The sequence below is a fragment of the Triturus cristatus genome, chromosome 3_2 (assembly GCF_964204655.1).
Source record: "Triturus cristatus chromosome 3_2, aTriCri1.1, whole genome shotgun sequence".
NCBI classification, from domain to species: domain Eukaryota; kingdom Metazoa; phylum Chordata; class Amphibia; order Caudata; family Salamandridae; genus Triturus; species Triturus cristatus.
This window is the reverse complement of record NC_140584.1, coordinates 601,639,784-601,654,238: the sequence shown is the minus strand read 5'-3', so window position 1 is coordinate 601,654,238 and position 14,455 is coordinate 601,639,784.

The window sequence follows — 14,455 nt, the reverse complement described above, 5'->3', positions numbered from 1 at the left end:
CTGGTGAAACACAGAATGAACTGCGTCAGCCAGGCCTTTACAGTAATCCAAAATCATGTCATCAGTTATTGTCATCAACTTATTGACTGGCACAAATGCATGTCGCATTGCACGTCCCATCAAGATTTCATGTGGACTCAAACCAGTAGTTCTATCTGGAGTAGATCTAATAGTCATTAGCACTAGAGGCAAGACATCAGGCCATTTCATTCCAGTGGCTAAACACATCTTACCAATTCGGTTTTTGATTGTGCCATTCATCTGCTCCACCACGCCAGAAGCCTCTGGTCTGTATGCACAATGTAGCTTCTGCTGTATGCTCAATGCTTCACAAATTAAACTCATGAGCTCATTATAGAAGTGTCCACCTCTATCAGACTCAATCGTTACTGGAAACCCGTACCTAGGAATCAACTCTCTTAACAGTAACTTTGCCACTGTTATTCCATCATTTCTCCTAGTCGGATAGGCCTCCACCCATCTTGAGAACAAACAGACTACCACTAGAACATACCTCAATCTGTTCACTTGTGGCATTTCAATGAAATCAATTTGCATTCTTGTAAAAGGACCACCTTCTCTGCCTATCGGTCCCAGACTCACCACTGTCTTTTTCCCAGTATTGAACTGCTGACAAATCAAACATCTTTGACAGATGCTTTCTGCAATCATCCTGAACTTTGCATTATACCAAGTCTGCTTAAAAGACCTGATCATCGCATCCCTTCCCAAATGTCCCTGGCCATGATACATTCTTGCCATTGTCGACAGCATAGAGTTGGGCATGACTGGTCTACCATCTCTATAGATCCAGACATGATCTGTCTCTCTTGGGGCACAACCTGCCTTAATCCAATCTTTCTTTTCTTCATTTCCTGCCTCATCCTGCAACTGTTTCACTTCATCCCACGTTTCTACGACGTTCGTGTCACAGAACACAAAAACATTTCCTTTTCTTGTGCCTTATTGATCGATTGATTGTTTTTAGCACAATATTGTGCTATGTCATTCGCATAACGATTACCAAGGGTAACAAAATCATCTCCTTATCCATGAGCAGCACATTTTACAACTGCTAATTCTTAAGGCAGCTGTATCGCCTCAAGCAATTTCCCAATCACTTCAGCATTCTTTATTGGAGTCCCACTCGACGTCAAGAAACCTCCCTGTAGCCAAAGCTGGCCAAAGCTGGCCAAAATCATGCACGACTCCAAATCCGTACTGACTATCAGTCATCACAGTCACTCTCAGATTCTTCCCAATCTTGCAAGCTTTCGTCAATGCCACCAATTCAGCAACTTGAGCAGAATTCACTCCTTTCAATGACGAAGCTTCCATAACTTCTGAAACTTTGCACACTGCATATGCTGCACATAGCACACCATCATCATTCCTCAGACAAGATCCATCCACAAACAGCACATGATCACTCTCAGGCAATGGAAGATCTCTTATGTCTGGTCTTGGCTTTGTACAGTAATCAAGTGCTGGAGCAGGATTTTCTAATGAAAATCTATAGGGTTTTGAAGCTCTGGCTTGTCTATTTGTCATAAGTTAACATTATTAATTATTAATTACTAATTATTTGTTTTGTGTATATGTTTAAACTTATCAACATACTAATGAGAAGAAAACCGACATGAGGGAATGCTTTTGTATTGCTATTTAACAATGTGCATGTTTTATTAAATAAACGTTGCTGAGTGCTGTTTATTTTAAAGCACGAAACGCTTTTGAATTAATGCTTTTCTGTGTTGCTAAAGCTAGATAATTACATACACATAAGGGTATTAGTGGGGTTAACACTGTTTAATCACTATGCTGTGGTAACGTTGTTTTTGTCTCTTTTAATTAAGATGGTCCATTTTGGCCTAACCAAACATGTCCGCCGTTTGCAGCCTGGCCTCGAGTGAGAATTTGTGATGAGAAGGCCTTGCTGAACACATTTGATCACAGTCCTTGCCTGGTTAAAACTTTCCGTGAGGACAGCAGCAGTTCTAGGCAGGTTTCCAGATGTATTGGACAGCCTTGGAGGACAAAGGAACTGTTAAGAAAGAACTCTGAGCATTGTGTCATCGCTGAGGAAATGTGGACTGTAAAGAGATACTTTTTTATTTTTGGTTCCTGTTCTGTCTTTTTATTTTTGTGATTTCCTGAGCGGAGATTTTCCAAATGTAGCGATGCTACATCCTTTCCTGCTCGCTCTGCTCAGCGGTTCGGCGGATGTGTAAACATTTAATGTTTCTTTAATATTGCAAGTTTCATTATAAATATACTAGACTAGAGAGGGTCTGCGTTCATTGCATTTGGGATGTTCATTGCATTCGGGATGTTCATTGCATTCGGGATTTTGATGCCCAAACCTGTGTTGGTGAGAATCGATGCTGAGAGGACGGTGACTTGGGAGATTTCTACTGAGAGACTTGTCCTGATGACCCATTCTGACATTTAGCTAGAATAGGTAATTATGAGAAAAAATGATTTATTCTGATTAATTTCTTTTGACTAATTTTAGATAAAGAATCATAATTTTAAATACGGTGTTGGTGATTATTTCTTGTCAATTATTGAGTACTCTATTTGATTATTGATGTATAGATTGTTTAGATTATGACAATTGCAATAGCTAGGTCTTATCGACCTCCGTGTAGTTGTGGGGTTTAGGAGTTTTCTTTCCACAGGTTCAATGCTGGTAGAGTATTTGAGTGTATGTTAGTGAAATGGGCCCTAGTGTATGGTGAGTGTATGTGCGTGTAACTGTGAAATTACTCTATCCGTGGAAGTAGGGAGATTTTGTACACCCCAATCTGCATCACAAGCACATCCAAACAATTATGATCATCTTCATTCTTTACACCCACATTTTCAGTATCAGGCAATAATGTTGCTGGATTCACATTCACACATCTTTCAAGAGTCACATTTGATGCTCCCAGAATGACTTTCTCATATTTAGTCAGCCGACTATGTGACATATATTGAGTTCTGCTTCTTGTCAAAAGAATTGCCACATTATGAGGTACGAATACCCTTACAAGATATCCCATTATTATTCCCTCACTCTGTTCCAGGCTTCTGCATGTAGCAGCTACTGATTTCAGGCAACCTGGTAAACCCACAGCTACAGGGTCAAGTGTCGATGAGAAGTATGCAATAGGCCTTCTCAGTTGTCCATGCTTCTGGATTAACACTGAAAGTGCACATCCATTTCTCTCACTGCAGTACAACTCAAACTCTTTTTCATAGTCTGGCATTCCCAAAGCAGGAGCTTCACACATTTTGCTCTTCAACTCCTCAAATGCTGCCATTTGTTCTCCATCTAGTTCCAATGGGTCTTTCACCTCACTCTTTGTCAGCTTAATCAGTGGCTTTGCTATCAGGGAGAAATTACTAATCCACTGACGACAATAACCCACCATCCCCAGAAACATCCTTACTTCTCTCTGGGTCATTGGGGCCCTCATTCCCCTGATAATTTTGATCCTGTCATCAGTCACCTTTCTCAGACCCTTTTCAATATTGTGTCCAAGATAATGCACCTCTTTCTTGCAAAATTGCAATTTGGCTGGAGATACCTTTAACCCTCCATCTGCCAGATGATTCAGTAAAGCTATGGTATCTACTTCACAAGCTTCACGTGTCTTTGATGCCACAAGTAGGTCATCAATATACTGCACTAGCACTGAGCTTTCAGGCATGATCAAACTCTCCAATGTTTTTTTCAATAACTGATTGAATATCGAAGGACTCTCTGTGTACCCCTGTGGGATTCGACACCATGCTAAAATACGCTGGCCAAACCTAAATGCAAAAATCGGCTGGCTGTCATGATGCAATGGTATCGAAAAGAAAGCATGACACAAATCAATCACTGTGTACCACTCAGCATCATGTGGAATCTGATACCAAATCACTGACGGATTTGGCACAATGGGACAACATGCCACCACAATTTTGTAAACCTTTCTCAAATCTTGTACAATCCTGAACTTCCCATTCGGCTTCTTTAGCCCCATTATCGGTGAATTACACGGGCTACTCAGTAATTCTCTCAAAACTCCTTGCTGAATCATTTTCTCAATTATAGGTGTTATCCCTTCAATTATTTCTGGTGTCATTTTGTACTGAGGAATGTTAGCATAAGTAATTCCCTCTTTCACTGTGATTTTCACAGGATCTACATTATTCATCAATCCCACATCTTCTCCAGTAAAATCCCAAACTGTCGTTTTCACTGTGTCTCTCAGCTCTTGAGGCAAGTCCTCTGGATTAAACACAGCATATGTACCAACCATCTCACTCTCTCTATTATCTAGAGTCATTCGGTACAAAACATCCTCATCTTGTGTTTCAAAAGCTATTCCATCCGGAGTACAGAAAATTGTACAATTCATCTTGCACAACAGATCCCTACCTAACAAATTCACTGGACTAGTGTCACAGACCACAAATCTGTGCATGTCTGAAAATGTCCCTATTCTTACTCTTACTGGTTCAGTAAGACGTGTCTTGATTTGTGTATTAGCTACACCAACTACTTGGATTGCTTCATCCGAGAGAGGAAGATTTCTAATATCTGCTGACCTGACAGTTGATCTCGTCGCTCCTGTGTCTACTAAAAAAGTAACACTTTCTTCATTTATTTTCCCATCTACAAATGGTCCTGCCTGGTCTATTTCTAGAGTTGCACCAAGTATGCACTCTTCCTCCTCTCTTCGGCACCGTCAACAATCACCTTCAGACTCAATCCCTTCATTCTTTAACCAATACTGTTGTACCGGGTTAGAACGCCTTGGTTTGTTTACCTGCTCATCATTGTAAAATCCCGAATCCTGATTGTACTTTTGGGACCCTCTATTCTGCGGCAAGGGCGGTCTTGGCTCTTGACTCTGCTGTTTAACAACCTTCTGCTGTTGCTGCTGTTTATTACACCCCTCAGTCTGCACCTGTTGATTTAATGATTTACTTTCATTATTCACTAATGGTGGATTGGTACACTCGGATCTCCAATGTCCCAGTTGACCACAGTTGTGGCAAGGGAACTTTTTCTTCGCCTCTTCTAAATTCCCCTTTCCTTTCCCCACATATCTGGGCCTATTCCCTGGATTATTTGCCTGTTCCACCAACTGTGCTTCTTGTCTCTCTGCAACTTTCACCTGTGCCCACATTGCCTTTTCTTTCAGCTTTCTTTGTTTTGCTTCAATTTCATCACTGAAGTATTTCGCATGTCTCAGAATCTCATCTATTTTCTTACTCTGCCAGTCCACTGTATGCTCACGAATTCTCTCACTAATCTCAGGTCTCAGGCCATATACAAATCTGTATACAAAATGACTCAAATCCTTGTCACCCAGGTGTTCATCTCCACTGAATTGTTTAAAAGCCAGTATCAGCCTCTCGTAAAAAGCATGAACTGATTCTTTCGCTTCCTGATGTGTTCGGTCTATCTTAACCCAGTCTGTCTCTTTTGGAGGTACTTTATTTTTCAGGAATACAATTACCTGATCGTATTTTTTCATTACCTCTGGATCTGGTGCTCCTGTTTTCTGATCTCTTGGATATTCCTCAGTAGGCCAACTTACTACTATTTTACACTCAGTCCACAAGTCTGCTGGAACAATTATATCAAACAGACTATTCAGATCAATCCACAGCACCTTCGACAATTTCACAAACCTGTCTACCTGCCTATACCACTCGACGTGCTTTTCTCTCAGTCAAGGGAAATCATTTGTAAATGATAAAATATCCTGTCTGGTCCATGGAACATGTACATATCCTCCTCAAGGTATTTCTCTCATAGGATAAGCATCCACTGTTTTCTCTTTTTCTCTCACAGGAAATGCTGAATAAGTCCTGTCCACTGATTCTTCCCTTTTCTTGTACCACCTATCCTTCCATCTTTCTACATCACCCCATTTTCGCAATAAGGCAATCATCTCTTTAATCTGTCCTGTTCTGCCAGCACCATTTAGATTTTCAATGTCCTTGTCAGTGAAATCCACCCTGTAAGGCTTCTGCAAAACTTTCACCTTATCCATGTCAACTCCCTGTTCACTCGCTATTGTTCTTAACCTTTCATGTGTATTCTTAACCCTCCAAGTGATGCTTTTGCACATAAATAACAACTCTCCATCATGATGGTTTTTGAGTATGTCTGTAGAAATTGTCCCTGCAACAAGCTCCTCCAATTCCATGCGTAACCTGGCTACATCAATTGCCTGTGAATCTTTATCCTTCTTTTGTAGAACTTTCAACCAATCATTCAAATCTTCAGCTGTTATTTCAGTGGATTTCTTCACTGCACTCACTTTCTCTGGCATCCTTTGTGGTTCTAAAATTGGCATCCCTAAACAACTAGTATCACTAGTATCCAATCTCGAATTAGACTGCACCTCTAATCCTCCACCACATGTGTCACGTCTTGATTGTCTCAAATCATTACTTTCTGTCCTTATTCCTGACTCTCCTGAAGGACCAGCCAAACTTGTTAATTTATTCCCAACATATGGAACCATCAAACCATTCTCACTCGTCCTCTGCTTATCAAAAATAAGCATAACCGGACCTATGGTTACAGGCACCGTAACAGCTTCCAAATTCTTCGTCAGCTCTCTAATCTTTTCAGTCAGTTCAGATGTAGTTCTGGCTAATTCTCTCGTATTCTCGTCACCACATCGATTCTCTCTCTCTCTTTCTCTGAAAGAGCTACCACTTTTTAAATCAGGTGTCGCAACTTCTGTCTCAATGATACGCAAAGTATCTCTTATTGGAGTAGCAACTGGTGTGCTCTCTTCTGGTTCTGGCCTATATGGTGGTGGTCTCTTGTAAATCATGTCATCCAAGACCTCATCCTCATAATCATTAACTCTATACCTTTTCACTTCTGCTTCAGGTACCCCTCTTGTTTCCTTTCTTTCTTCCTTCTCTTCAATTGCCCTCATAGGATATAATCCTTCTGTCATACTAGCATCTCGCCATCTCCTCATTCGATCATGATGAGTTTCACGATCATATTTCCTCCCAAACATATACCTATAGTTGCCTCCAGACCTCTGTTTATCTCGCTCATGTACTTCATTTTCCCATTCCACCAACGCCTCAAACTGTGTCGGCCTTGGTCTTGGGTCAAGACACAACATCTTTTCCCGTAAATTTCTCAACACGGCCATATTAAATGAACCATGCTCCGGGAAAGCCAAAACACCATCCTCTCTAGTGTACCTAACCCAATTGTCTAACCATATACAGGTATGATACCCATATTTTGCAACCATGAAGGATGCAGGCGTTTTCGTTGGAGGTAACAATTCACCTTCTCTTGTTTTAATGTCTTTATCCTTGTCGAACCATCTTTTTATTTTACCGAACAAGGATTTCTTCTTTTTCTCTTCTTGGTAATACATTTTAGCGTTTACCAAAACTTTCTAATCCCTTCCGTAACACAACTGTACGGTACAATCTTTCGTCCAATAACAGCGCGACTCACACCAACGCACCAATCCTGGAGCGTCTACGTCACCCTGTACTCCTTCCAATCCCTGTGCGAGCACTGTTCTGATCCACAACCCAATCAGAGCGCAGTCTCTATGACGTCACCAGTCGCTGACTGCAGCTTCTGCTCTGTCTCCTGTCACTCGTCTACCCCTCCTTTACAAAACCTCCTCAGTAGACTTCGTTTTAAATTTTCACAAAATCTATTAGTTACAACATATAAACATCTCCATTGTCTGCTTCGCTAACCACAGAATAGTAAAGAAAATTCTCACAAGAATCCCGTCTTTCCCTGAAACAGCACTCACTTCTGCTCCACTACGGAATTACTGCTTTCGTTGACACAGTAGCACATCCCTCTACTCTGCCCTTCTAACATGCATTCATTAACTGTTTCCTCTAGGACTGCTCCAAAGAGTCTTACAATCAATAAAATGCTCATACATTCACGCACTTTCATACAATAAAAATGTAGTACATACACACAGAATCCTGCTTTTCCCGAGAACAGCAAACAGTCTGCCCTACTACAGAATTATAACATACGTTAACCAAGCAGTGTTTACCTCTGCCCAGTCCTTCAAACAAGCTCAGAGAATACCTATTACTTCTCCAGCGGTAAGCTTTAACGGCGAACCTTACGGATCCCTGGGACTTAAGACCAGAGTTTCACAGATAACCTTCGCTACCATACGCACTCCTTTTATACCGAAAATATGTCTCTAATAGTAACACACGACGATGTCACTAATTCCGAACCCAGACAATGTGACGCGCAACTTCAATTGTTACACGTTTCTCCTGCATACGTACAGGACCAACAATCCCGTCTTTCCCGAGAGCAGCATACACTTCCCTCTGCCCTACTACGGAACTGCCACCAGCTCCCAAGTTCCAGAAGCACTACATAAAACTCAATACGACGACTTCAACATATAGTATTAGTACATATACCAACATCAATCAATAATCAATGAATCAATAAGCCAATATACAAGCAATCTAATCAGATCAAGACAATAATCAAAACCATTACTCTGCTACCAGGAAATTGCTGCAGATCAGGGCATACAAATTCTCCCTACTTCCACGGATAGAGTAATTTCACAGATACACGCACATACACTCATCACACGCTTGGGCCCATTCCACTAACATACGCTCGATTACTCTATCAGCGCTAAACATGGGGAAAGAAAACTCCTTAAACACCCTGTATCTACAGTAAGGTCAATGCGATCAGTTTGTTACTGTCCTGAGTCATGATTTAAACAATAATAATCACATTAGAGTATTCAATAAATGACAAGAAATAATCACCAACACTGTAATTCATAAATGATATTTTATCTAAAATTAGTTCAAATGAAAGTCAATCAAAAGCAAAATCATTATTCTCATAGTTACCTATTCTAGCTAAATGTCATAAAATGGGTCAGGACAGGTCTCTCAGCAAAGTCTCCCGAGTCGCCGTCCTCACAGCATCGATCCTCACCAACGCAGGTTTGGGAAGAAGTGGCCTTAGACCCTCCCTAGTCTAACAATATTTATAATATAAATTGCAAAATAAAGCAACATAAAAAATTCTAAATGTTCATTGAATCACCAAGCAAAACGAGCAGGAAAGGATGTTGCATCGCAACATTTGTAAGAACCTCCGCTCAGAAAAATCACAAAAATAAAAAGACGGAAGAAGGAAACTCGAGTTTGCAAATGTTTCTTTCGAAGCCGCTCTTCCTTGATATCTCTAGCAGAGCCACCGCAGCATTGTCATTGTTCATTGTGGCCTTATCCTTGTCCAAGGCAATTGGACTCACGCCCAGAGCTGCTGTCCTCACGGAAAACTTTTAAACCAGGCGAAAACTGTGGTCAGGTGACTCTCGACCATGTTCAGCAAGGCCTTCTCATCAAAATTCGATCACTCGAGAGCAGGCTGTAAAAGGCAGCCATCTTGTTCTAGGCCAAAACGGACCATCTTAATCGAAAGAAATACAAACAACGTTACTACATCATTGCAATGATTAAACAGTGTTAATTCCCACTAATACCCTTATGTGTATGTAATTAACTAGCCATCTGCGACATAAATAAGCATTAGTACACGTTATTTCAAAAGCGTTTTTTTTTTGTGCTTTAAAACAAATAGCACTTAGCAACATTCATTTAATTAAACCTGCACATTATTATTAAGCAACATATATGCAAGAAAACTCTGCTCCAGCAGTAGGACGTTGTCCATCGCTTGTCCCAGGAACCACCTGTCCACCGTTGAGTGGTCAGATATGCCTTGCACCAAGTGCTCAGTGTTGTGGAAGCGCCCTATTCCTTCCCTGAGGGTAAATGAGTAATCTAGTCTGGAAACTCTACCTTGTCGCGCTGATAGGTGTGTGTATTGGAGTTCTGTCATGTTCTGGGTCCTCCATTGGTCAGCCCATCCCCCAATGCCTCTGCACAATTTAAAAGAGGTTCCTCTCCTCGTCTCTCCTTTCTCAGGCCATCTGTCTTACGACGGAGACATAACATCTTCTCCTAGAATCAAGGACCCTAATGGTAGATCGAGGAGTGCCATGGAGAGGGAGAAGAGTGTGTCTCCCTGCATCCCCGGTGGGGCATATACAGATCGCAAATTTAAGACTTGCCCCTCCCACGTACCCGTCTGGAGTACAAATCTGCTTAGCGGGTCTCTCCAGGTTCTACCTGAGGTGTATGCTGTTGTGGACCGAAGGAGGATTCCTGTGCCCCGTGAACCTGAAGTGTAGCCCGTGTGTGCCACTAGGGTATACCCCCACCTGTGCAGGGCCCTTCAGTTTTGCCCTTTCAGGTGGGCTTCCTGCATTAAGACTAGATCGGGTTTGTGCCGTTTTATTTATTGTAGCGCCAATGTATGCTTAATCTTGGACCCCAAGCCGGTAACGTTCCAGGATATCATTTTAGGTGTAGTTTGTTTGTGCCTCCCCCATCGTAGAGTGCGTCATAAGCTATACTTTTCCTGGTCTGGATCTCTTGGCTTGTTGTGAGTTTGCTCCCCCTGCCCATGGCATGTGTTCTTTCGTGAGTCACTATGTCCTATGTAACTGCTGCTAAAGCTCCAAAAAGTGACTTCTTCCCTCAGCTCCCCCGTCCCTGCAATCCTGCACTGTGGGACTAAAACTGCCCACCTCCCAATTTGCAGAGCATCTGTCGCCCTCAACTGTAGCTTAACCATGTTAAGGGGTTGGCCGCCCCAACTTGTAGTCTCCGCAAACTCGCACAGCCCACCGACCCTCTGTTTACCGGGGTGCCCCGGTCTCATCCACCCATATATCGTGGCATCATTCCACCCTCTCACCCCCCAGTTAATCTGGCCAGGAAGGGCTGAAGAGTGGAAGAAAATGAAGTCCAGTTTTATAGCGTCCCATTTTTGCACTTGTGCCCCAGTCCCCGTTCCTGGCCCCCCCCCCCACCAGGTCCACCATACCGGCAATATACAGGTATTCTGCTTGTCATCAGGTGTGTGGCTGTATCTTCAAGTCTTTGGTCGCTGGATAGTATGTCTATGCACTTCTGGCATTAAGGATTAGCTGGAGCAACTCCAAGTCTCATTGGTCGTCGTCTCCACTTGGAGGGTCTCCATCTCGCCTGTTCCGGGGGTTTGTTCTTTTCGGTCCCCTTTGATTTCTAGCTGAGCTAGAAACCAGGGTTGTCACAGCTAAAAGAGCTCGATCAGAGGCTCAGTCTTTGCCTCCCCTGAATCTCCTCCAGCACCCTTGGGAAGAATAGAATGAGAGGGAAGGCACAGAGATGCCCCTGAGAGCAGAGGAAGAACAGGGCATGCACCCACTATGTCCCTGGGCACTCAACTTCCATGCAAGAAGGGTACTGGTTTGAGATGCGAGCAGAGCCAACCAGGAGAAACCCTTCTTCTCTTACAGAAAGCAAAATGCTCCCTCAGACAGGATATGTCACTGATGAAGGAAAGAACCTGCAGAGTTGGTCCGCAAATGTCTTTTATGAAAGAAGAGATGGGCCTCTGCCCAGGATCAAACCTCCTTTGCCACCAGGTTATCTTTTCCAACAAGGACTGAAGCAAAGCCCTGAAGACCCTGGAAGATGACCAAAAGCTCCTACCAGTTTGAGGAATGCAGAGACTCAATGATCATCCAACAACCCTGCAACTGAAGCCGTACAGAGAAGGCTCTCCACATCAAAAGGCTGGTAACAATGATGAGAATCAAAATAACTGGAGATGGTAAAGACACTCCCTTTTGTAGATGTGCTGGAATCACTCACACGCGAGGGTTCTGTCAATTCATGGGATTCTATGTTTTCGACTCTCATAATTGCAGCCGAGCTCCGCTGGAGCAGGAATTTCGTTAAATATTGTGCTACTTAACAACCCAAAATGGCAGTCTCTCGAAACACCACCATGTCAGGACAAGGCAGCAGGGGCAAGTCACTCCATTAAAGATGGTTGAGATTGACAGTCTGTAACATAGAATGAAGACTTGCTCTAGCGAAGCTTTCAGAGGTTGTGAGGACCTCATCCTGTCCCAGCTCAAGTACTTGAGAGGGACAGACCACGAGCAATCTGGTCGAATAATGAAAAGACATAATATACAGCAAGGAACACTTACTACCCAGATCCTGCAGTGAGTGTCAAAAAGAGAATAGGGGCAAGATGCCAAAAGGAGACAGAGACTAAACAAAAGGTTCTTGGGGAGTGTTGGGGCTTCAAAATAAAGAGGGAAAGAAGGAAGAAAGACCTGGGATCTGTTTTCTATTTAGGGTCAGCCTTCTTCCCAGTGACATAGTATTTATTTATTTACTGGAAAGCATTCAAATACCAAGAACAAGGCCCGTGGGTATCAGAGTGCTCAAAGCAATTTACCAAGTGTGAATGGTGTAATTAAAAAAAATGAATGTCTCTACAAACCAGCATCAGGCAGCACAGGTAAGCGCGTTGGGAACCGGTTGGGGTGAGAGTGTATGAAGTTGACAGACGACGGAATAGGTAACATTAAATAAATAAGTAAGACCTATTCTGTCGTCTGTCGACTCCCACTGCCTCACCGTGCTTACCTGCACCGGCCGCAACTGCTACAAACACTTGAACACTAATCTGATTGGAAAAGATAAAGTATTGAGTAGGTAATGTAATGAAATCACATCAATTTGTAAAAGTGTGCAGGGTGAAAACTGCCATTATCACTACAATAAAGCTAATAGGTAATGTTACATGAGCTCAAAAGTAACTAAAATAGAGTTTGTGAAAACAGTCGTTCTCGCAACATTGTCTCCTAAGGTATAGTACAGAGTGCAGAGAACTTAGAAAGCGCATGGAGGAAAGTGCTGCTGCAGAAGAACATATTTAAGTTATCTTTTGAAAGAGAAATGAGAGGAAATGGTGTGGATATCAGGTGGAAGAGAATTCCAAACCCTAGGAGCGCAACTTGAGAAAGATTGAATCAAGGTCTGTTTTTTGGACGAAGAAAGAACTTTCAAGGAGAAGGTTAGGCAAATTGACAAGTATACATGAACCCCCTTGAAATCTTCAACCTGATTTCTCCATCAACTTCTAAGTGGCTCTGCCATTTAGATGGAGTCTTGAAATGCAGTATTAGAGTGATATAGTCAAAATGGCCACACCAGAGATCAAGTAGGTAGCTACATGCAAGGAAACTTTGAGGGAAGCCGGATAAACTTTAGACATTCCGGTGACTGTAGAATTCTCATAGCCATGTCTGGGAAAAAATACTGAGACTTGCACAACATCTTTAAAGTCTGATTGCAAAATAAAAGATGTAATATCTTTAACCAGTATAGGCTGTGTTTGATAGAGTGTTTATATGTTTGGGGATATTGAGCTTGGAATCAAGACAAAAACACTTTGTTAGCACTATAAATAATGGTTAGGGTGTCGTGGAAGACATTAGAATTGAGACTTTTTGTGCATGAATGGTACCGGTTGAGAAGAGAGAAGTAAGAATTCACTTTTAGAGAGATTACATTTCAGCTTGTGGGTGATCATCCATAATTTAATGTTGTGCTAGAGTGATATCAGAAGTGGAAGAAACCTTAAGGAAAAGCTGAGGGTCCTCAGCATATTGGTGGTATAATATGTCAGAGGATCAAAGTAGACATTAAATAGTGCAGGAGCCAAGACAGAACCCGGAGGGACTCCATGCTGATTAGGAGGAGGAATAGAGAGAGAGTGCTTACTCTTGAGTGTTGCTTGAATGTGCGAATAAGGATATCATGGTTGACTGTTTCACAGCCTGCTGATAGATCAAGCAGTATTAGCAGACATGAGTCACTGTTGTACGTAGTGCATCATGAATGACCTGCAGGATGCCAGTCTCTGTGTTGAAGCCTGACTGAACTTCATCAAGGAGATTGTTGTTCATTAACAATCTGATTCAATTGATTACTCACACAGCTATCCTGCAATTTAGAAAGAAAGGTAGGTTAGAGACTGGACAGAAGTTAATACGTTGGTTGGATATGGAGTAGGTTTTCCAAGCAGGGAGACACCTGGCCTATTTTCAGTCTGTCAAGAAAGACTTCTTACTTGCAAAAGAGTTTGATAATGTTTGATCAGTGAGGCACATAAATTTAACCCATCAGTTTGACTAAATTTCATGGTAACATATCAATAGGCTTTCCAGGTTTCAGTTTCTATTTTTGGTAAATTCTGGTGGGGTTTTTTCAGTGATTTGAATACCTTAAAAAGACAGTAGTTATCAGTGATTACACATTTTGGTGTCATTAAAAAACAACAGAAACAGTGTTTTTCCGGTGTTTATGGAACATTTAGCCTTTATTATTGCTTGTTTTCTGCACTGATAGTGCGTAGTATATTGACCATGTACGTCCAGTGTATGTGAGGTTCAAATACATTTTTAAAAATCAAACTTATTGTAGGTCGCCATACAATACTTCTTTAGTGAGTCTTCGATCGTGCATTCTTGCTCTTTCCTTCCCA